Below are 8539 nucleotides of genomic sequence, written 5' to 3'. Positions count from 1 at the left end.
TTGTGAGTCCTGATCCCAGTTCATACTCATTAACAGCTGAGCTTTATAAGGATTCTGTTCAGTATTCAGCTCAAAACCAAACAGTGCAAATTCAATTATTGTTTGAAATTCCTCAGTCAGGCTCAGTTGTTCTCATGAAGTTAATCCCATAACTAATGAAGATCAGTGAGCAGGAGCCGTGCACATTACTGTGTGTCTGTCTGTGTCAGGTTGTGACCTGTCCCTCAGGGCGGCTGCCCCAGCTCTCTCTACATGGCTTGACTGGACACACTGAGCTGTGGACTGCACTGCCCCGTCCTGCTAATTAGAGGAAACCAGCAGAATGTCCTCACCTTCTACTGCCGGTAACTCACTCATCCACAATCACTTAGCACTTATCAAGGAATTTATGTAGAACAACTGTGCCTTGCTTAAAATGTTCAGTTTACTGAAGTTGCTGTGTCAGATCATCATGAGCAGCTTCTTTGCAGACGCCTGCAGGGATGTGTCGAAATTTCCTTTGTACACTTCTGACTTGATTATAACATCAGTGAACAGGAGCTCATCGACAGCTCTGTAAGAAAAACAGCTCCAATTCAAACCTAACTGTCTCTCTTAGAGCTCTGATTGGAGGCGATAATGTCAGTCTTCATTACACAGTGCACAGGGCTTTTCCTACACTCTTAACAAAGATGGTTCTTCAGGGGTTCTGCAGATATAGAACCATGGACACTCAACGAACCCTTTGCATCTTGAAAGGGTTTTTCAGACTGACAGAGAACGGTGCTGTAGGTGGTTCTATTTAGGTTCTATTTAATTGGACTGTGCTGGTTACGTGACCATGTGAATAATTGTGTTCAGATTATCAAGTGTATGTAAACACACTGATTATTTTCCCATTATCTTATAGTATTTCACATTTCAACAAAGAGCAAATAAAAGAAAACACGTTAATAAGTTCTGGCAGTCATACAGAATAATAATACCATTACTGATGAGGGGAAACAGGAACCGTTTTTCATTCCGTTAGTAACGTCATGTCTGAGCTATTCCCATAGAAGATTGAGAAACAAGAATATATGATTCCAGCCGTGCTGGTTCCCCTCTCCTCACTCTCTGAATTTGGAGCTCTTGCTGATTAGGTGCTGAGTTGAATCAGGTGAGTTAAATGAGGTGCTAAACTCTTCAGTGCCAGGCAGGACTGCAGTCTGACATCTCTGACATAAATTCAAGCGTTCAGTGAATGACTGTAAAATGAATGAATGATTTTTGTGGTATGTTTACTATACGTCTGTAAATACAGTGCAGAAGATAAATGAATGAGTTTTGCTTCATTTTAAATAAACTGAGGTGTTTTTTTTTTGTAAACATGTATTGTTTCTCCACTCTTTTGTGCTCAGCCAGAGCAGCTCGATGGTGAGATGTAAAAAGCCTGTCTCTGAATATTATGGGAGGAGCTTGTTCGCTACCAGCTGACCTAGGGGTGGACCATATGACGATAATTTATTCTTATTGTGGAAAATTACGTGATACATTCTCCATCGATCTGAAGGACCATTTCACCATACAAAGAACCATTAAGCATGCAAATAGTCCTTTAAGAGTTAATGGTTCTATGTAAAACCACTGTCTTTACTAAGGAACCCTTGAAGAACTGTCTTTTTTAAGAGTATATATAGAATATTTTGCTTGTTTAAATGGTTCTCTGCTTGGCAAAATGGTTCTTCGGATTGATGGAGAATGTGTTGTGTATGGTTCTATGTAGAACTCATGGTTCTAAACAGAACCATTGCCTTTTCTAAAGAACCCTTGAAGAACCATGTTTTTAAGACTGTAATGAAACACACCTGATCCAGTTAATGAAGGCCTGGAGGGGAATCTGAATATCTGTGTTTTGGGTCTGAACTGTTTAGGGTGGAGGCCAGGACTGGGCACCTCTGCACTAGTGTACCTCAGAGATGTCCAGTTCAAGTTCCAGAGATCTACCACCCTGCAGAGTTCAGCTCCAACCCTGATCTGACACACCTGATCCAGGTAATCAAGGCCTCCAGGCACATCTGAATATTAGAGCCAGGTGAGTTGGATGTGAGCTTTTCAGAGTGATGGATCTCCAGGAGCAGGACTGAGCGCCTCGACTGTAACTCTTACCTCAGTTAAACAAAATCGCAAATAAAACAGTGACTTTTTATTATTATGACTTCATTTACGAGGCTGTAAAAATCCAAGTTTTGCTGGCCAGAAACTTTGATTTTACAAGACATCGATTTCTTGAGGATCAGGGTTTGTATAGCGATGCATGACTCTGTGTTTTCTGTTGTCGACTGCACTAAATTTAAAGCCAAGGCTGCATCCACAACCGCGTACTACTACTATATCATACATACTGTAGTGCACTTTGCTATTAAAAGATACACAGCTTTCGCACAAGTCATGGTGCTTTATTCTTCAGCTGTTTTTTGTCCACAGCTACAGCATACATAAGGTTTTCTCTTTACTAACACACTACAGTTTTGTTGCTTTTGGTTGAAGATGAAAAAAACAACATTAAATCAATGTTGAATGTTGATTGATGTTGATTGACTGAATCAATAATGAATTATAGTTTGTGGATCAACATGGCCATAGTAAATATGAGCTAAGACAGACTGATAATACACCTTCACACATTTACAGACTTGTAGAAAAGGCAAACATTTCATTTCAGTTTTAGGGATAAAATATTACTAACGTGGTTTTGAGGATGGAGCTCATGAGTCCCCCTAAATTAACACATGATCCATATATTAGGATTTGTTTCACCATGGCAGCAAAACCAAACACTGTAGGGTGACTGGATATGTGGATATAAGCTCAAAACAATAGGTACAGAGTAGAGGTAACAATTAGCCCTAGAATAAAACATACATATCTATAGAGAGAATTCTACAGAAATCTTTAAGTGCTTTTGGTTTTAATCAGGGTGTGGGTATCCACTCTCCTGTCCTCCTAAAGAACCTGTATAGAACCATCTTTTTGAAGGGTATAGAGAAGGAACGCCTATTAAACTTATCACTATAAGTTAACTTATCAAATAGATTTATTTATATGTTCTGTATTTTTAAACATATTCTGTTTCATATTCTGAATGTTGTTTACATATTTTTCTACATATGATAGTTTTACTGGTTGGATATTCTGAAATAACCATCACATTATATTATTTAGACTGTGAAATCTGCCTAGCAACCAAATGCATTTTTATTGGCTGTATTTGGGCCAATCATTTTAAAGAAAAACGTCTTTTGTACCATCAGTTGCCTCCGCCATGCTGTCATCATTCTGTACACCTGCATTTCATTCGTCTTTAATCGCATAATCGGTGGGTTGAACCACTGGGAAGATTTGCCATCCAAAAACAGCTGTTTAACGTTAACGTTAAATTCCTTCTTTGCCTGTGAGAGCTGTGTTTTAATGTAACGGTAGCCTTGTGCTAGTTCACAGTGTGGAGCTTTTTCTAGAGAGTAACAAAAGGTGTTTGGTGATGATTATAGTAGCAAATCCATCATGATAGACAGTGAAAATTAAAGTAAATCAAAAATGTGTGGTGCAATAGAACTTAATTTAAAACCTAGATTAACAAATCCTAGAATCAGGTATAAACTCTGATTAATTTAAGTTCTTCACACTTGGAACTGTTAACTGGGAATTTTACCAATTATTCAACGTCAGAATAATTCAGTCACTGTTATGTGAACATTTCATTAGAGGTGGGCAGTTTGACCACTGCTGTCATGATAAGTTACTGGAATAAGCAGTGTCTTTTTCTGAGCATGTGGTGGACATTAAACATTGACCAGTTGCGTGTTCCATTTAAAAAGTGTGCAGCAAATTTTGAATGAATTGTACTCATTTATGAACATCTGGCACGGCTGGGAAATTTTCTCTGTCACAATATCATAATAGGTATTGTGTAAGGTGTAGTGGTGTAACGGATCGTAGTTGATCCAGGACCCCCATGGATGGTTGCGTATCACATGTACGGCTCATGTTAAGCCCATTTCACACCAGACACAGTAAACGTGCTACAAGCAATAATTAAGCAATTAAATTAGTGTTGTGCGATATGACCAACATTTCATATATCCTGATAGCATTATCACAATATAGCACATCTACTGTAAATTAAATCAATACATTTTATTTTCATAAAATGAACAGATTGAAAGTAGGGCTGTGTGATAGGGACCAGAAATCATATCTTAATATTGTTACGCTAAGTGGCCATACATGATATACAGTATTTCTGTGTATTTTCTACAAAGTGGGCTAAATATTCATTTTAGAGGTAACAAGCACTTTTATTAAAACAGATTGTACTATTGTACAGTGCTGTGATACAAGTATATATTTGGATTATGTAGATTTGACTGAGACTAATTGTATTTACTTTTTTATTTGTTTGAACCCCAGATGGTGAAAAAGGAGATGAACAACACAATTTCACTGGTTTGTTGTCTTAACAGAGGTAAGTAGTAGTAGCAGTAGTAGAGGTAAGTAGTCTTGTTCTTGAAGTGCGGTGCATTGAATGATGTTGCAAACAGCATGACTTCTTACCGGTCAATGAGACGGAGGATAATAAGGGATGTAAGTAGGATAGAAAAAGAAAGCTACACAGTTCAGCTCTGCATGAACAGGAATAGACCCTTTTCACAAAATACTGGAAATACAGAAGCGCTGGATAAACAAATTCCTGTTCTGCTTTACCTCAGACACTCACACATTCTCATCACTTCAGCTCATCACCCAATGTTTTACCTTTTTAATCATTGCTAATCGTCTCTGGGTCTGTTAAACAATTTACAGCTGGAGAGACTTAAAGAAATCAGTGACAAATTAACAAATACACGCGCAGGAGACGTCTCTACTGAATGAATGGCTCAGTCTCCAACCGCTCCATATTCTCTATCTAGTGAACTAATAAAAACAGCCTGTATGCCCAAATATTTCATTATATTAAAGCAGAAGGAAGACGACTACTTCCAGCCACGGATAACAAGGCTCTCTGCTTAACAGTTAAAGTTCGATTAAGGTCTAGAGGACATTTTTTCATGTTTCTTAGTGTACTTATAGGTTTAGATAGTGATTTGGGACTCGGTCCAGAATATCTTGTGCCCAAAAGCTCTTGGCTTCTTTAAAGCAACACAATTTCAGCTTGAATAACCTTAAGTGCAGTAGAAAACTGTGAAATAGTGATTGATGCTTGTACATGAAGGTGCGCTGTGAAAAGTGCTCTCCTCTATTAACAGGAATAGGTAAATACAGGGTGATTCAGAAAGATTCATCTGATTTCAAAATGATTTATTTCACTTGTAAATCATTACAGAATAATGCAGTAGAGTGTAAATTGTTTAAGTGAGCATAAAGTTTATTATGTAATTGTATATGTGCTCAGTATGAACCTCTTCCAGCTGTACGGACAACATCAACGCCATATTCAGATTCATCCCATACTCAATTGAGCATGTCGGGTGTCGCTGCACTCACGGCTCTTTCAGTGCGATTTCAGAGATCTTCCAGTGTTGTGGAACCAACGACAAGCACTCCGAGCTGTTGGAGCTTCACTGCCCACGAAAATCACGCTGCACAGTTATGACTGATTTACTCTTATTGAAGTGGAGAACGCAGAACGCTTTCTGCTCCGGGGTCGCATCACCTCGCAGACTGAAGGGAGTCAGTCAGAAACTCTATGACTACCTCTTTCAGTTGGATTGTGATTGGTTCCTAGGTGCCTCACAGTTGTAGAAATACGGTGCTTTGAAATGGGATTAATCTTTTTGAATCGCCCTGTATTATGAAATGTGATGCATAGTGTACTGTAGTGTCAGAGTCAGACATGTTGCAGATTTTGGCTGAGTTTGTTGTTTCACATGCTTTTTATCTGCAAAAACCTTGAAGAAGCCAAGAGCTCTGTGGTAGGACGAGATATTTTGGACCGAGTCCTGAATCAATTTCTACACCCTGCATAAGTGCACTAAGAATTAAAGTCATTAAAAAACTACACGTTAATCGAACTTTAATTGTTAAGCAGAGAGCCTTGTTATCCATGGCTGGATGTAGTCGTCTTCCTTCTGCTTTACTATAATGAAATATTTGGGCATACAGGCTGTTTTTATTAGTTCACTAGATAGAGAATATGGAGTGGTTGGAGACTGAGCCATTGATTCAGTAGATTTTAGGCACCCAAGCACATTATTTAATTAATTAGAACACATACAGGTAAACATAAAAACAGGAAAAAGAAAGCAGAACGTCTCTTGTCAAAGTTTGGGTCCAGATTTCACCTCCCAGTGTGTGTTTGTTCAGTTCCATCACCAGCTCATCCCTTAGCCAATCAGAGGTATCGTATATATCTGTAATATTACATGCAAATTTTTATACCAATTCTGAAATCTCATTGGCTGAGCAGTGTTTCGAGCTGTATGTACATGTTTATTGCAAACATTGTAGAAACCTTATTTAATCTAATGTTTATTTTTGCATGTGTCCAGGTTTGCACCAGAGACCATGATACGATGTATTTTGCGGTCAGCCTTGACCAACTGTTAGTTAACCAAGGTTAATTACTTGCTTGTTCATTCTCTTCTTGTTACTCTTTTCTTGAGTGCCTTGCTCTCCCTTTGCTGCTGTAGCACTGAGAGTTTCCCTGTTGTGGGACTAATAAAGGATTATCTTATCTTATAAGCAGACCTGTCATTTCAGCTGGGCTGGGAAATGAAAGGAGAGACCGTTCAAAGACAGGCTTTGAAAGACTGCATATTTGGTGGGTGTTTACAGTTGTCGTCCTCTTATTTCCTCTTTCAGATCTTCTAAAAGAATGATTCGATGTAATGTAATGTAATGTAATGTATGTGGTGTCATTTTAACTTAACTCTTTTAAGTATTTACATCTTTTCTCAGTGTGCACTGCGTTTGGTAAATGTAGTACAGGTGTGGTCAGTTTGGTCCAGGTGTTTTGGAGTTTGCGTCTCTTTTTGAACCTGCATTAAGCTGGACTTTCTCAGCCACCGTTGTGCTTGTTGAGAAGTTTTGGTTGAACTGTTTTTGCAGATGTTTTGGTTGGACAAAAACAACAGGCTATTTATGTGAATATTAAATCTTAGTGCTGAGTTGATGAAGCATCAGTTTTTTCCACTCTTCTTCTAAACTAGTAGACATGCATCTCTATGCAGCTCTAAACCCCACGTGTCAAACACAAAGCGCGCAGGCCGAGTCCAGCCTGTGACACAGTCCTATTCGGCCGGCGAAATGATTTTATTTTTCTGTACTTATTAGCCCGTTTCACCCTGAGATGCACTACAGTCCCCAGTATGCACTGCAACATACTGACTCCTGAATAAGTGTTCAGTGGCTATTTTGCTGCTGCAGTTTCAGCATGTGTTGAATAAACAGTGGTCCGTTCGGATCACTGAGAAATGTTAAGTAAAAACACAGCTGGCCCACCAATTTACTGAGGCTTTTTAATGTGGCCCTTTTAGTGGTTGAGTTTGACACCCTGATCTAAACAGATCAAAATGAGTCAGTGTGTTTTAAATATATTACATAATCAACTGTGAACACAGTTATGAATAATTACATTTCAGTAGCCTATGAGGAAACTCCATCAGTGCACAGTGGCTTTTTACCAGGAGATGTACTTTCTGACTAAATGAGGTTATATTTGCATGTTGGTGTTAATTTGCAATAAAATCTACTTGTAATTCACATCATCGACATTAGAATAAATTCCGCAGTGTGGTTTATGAATCCGGCCCAGTTTAGTGAACCGGTTACTATTTGAATGAACTGCTTTCAGGCTAAGATGATGTGGTTGAACATAATCTGAAAGTGTTATTAATGGTTTATTAATATTGTCTGTTTTTAGGTGTCAGCAACATAAATCACTGACGCTGATGGTCTTTCCTGATGTGGTCAAGAAGCGGCTGCGTTATGCACCAGAAAGGGAGGGGTGCGTTCCCAGAAACACAAGCCGTAGTTGACTTTCTAAATTGAACCTTTGCTTTATTTTGTAACTGTAAATGAAAATGACTCATTAAAAGGTCTCATCAGTTTTGTGTTTAGTTCTGTATTTTCTCTTTCTGGCAGATGAGCTTCACTCAGACCCTTCACTGAAAAACAGCAAACAATAGCAATCAAACAGAAGACAGGATTCACACAAACACAGCCAGCACTTCACTTCACTGAGCAAACACAGCCACTCTTGGTTCAGGTAGACTGACACAGTAGGCACGAAAAAAAATGTATGTCTTAGCTTTGAAGACCCGATGCATTTAAGTAGAAGTTAGACTTTTTTGGTATAAATTTGTATAAAAAAGGGCAAATCAACATTTTTGAGGGGTGCTACCGAGGTACTGAATGATTTTTCAGGGGGTTCTTGAACACCCAACACCCTGGCGCTGCACCTGGATAAAGGTGAGATCATATGTTAACTCCTGAGATTTCAGAGCTGTAAAACATGGTCAGTGGACACACTGCAATACCCCAACCAGCTACACTCTAATTTAGTAGAAATTATAGTTATGAG

At 38.7% G+C, this 8539-nt stretch overlaps 1 long non-coding RNA gene across 4 annotated transcripts; it reads left to right on the top strand.

Moving 5' to 3' along the window:
• Positions 1–91: 91 nt before the first annotated feature.
• LOC118802607 lies at positions 92–8117 on the top strand. Of its 4 annotated transcripts, XR_005006762.1 has the most exons (6): positions 92–344; positions 1893–2013; positions 4429–4483; positions 6507–6573; positions 6704–6778; positions 7880–8064. It is a non-coding gene; the product is annotated as an uncharacterized LOC118802607 (long non-coding RNA). The 4 variants fall into 4 exon arrangements; XR_005006763.1 differs by adding an exon at positions 8101–8117 and having other exon boundaries at positions 97–344; positions 1893–6573; positions 7880–7963; XR_005006761.1 differs by having other exon boundaries at positions 102–344; positions 4429–6573.
• The last annotated feature ends 422 nt before the right edge of the window (positions 8118–8539 follow it).

The sequence above is a fragment of the Colossoma macropomum genome, unplaced genomic scaffold (assembly GCF_904425465.1).
Source record: "Colossoma macropomum unplaced genomic scaffold, Colossoma_macropomum, whole genome shotgun sequence".
Taxonomy (NCBI): domain Eukaryota; kingdom Metazoa; phylum Chordata; class Actinopteri; order Characiformes; family Serrasalmidae; genus Colossoma; species Colossoma macropomum.
Note: the sequence above shows the minus strand (reverse complement) of the source record. Positions and strands in the feature narration are given on the sequence as shown.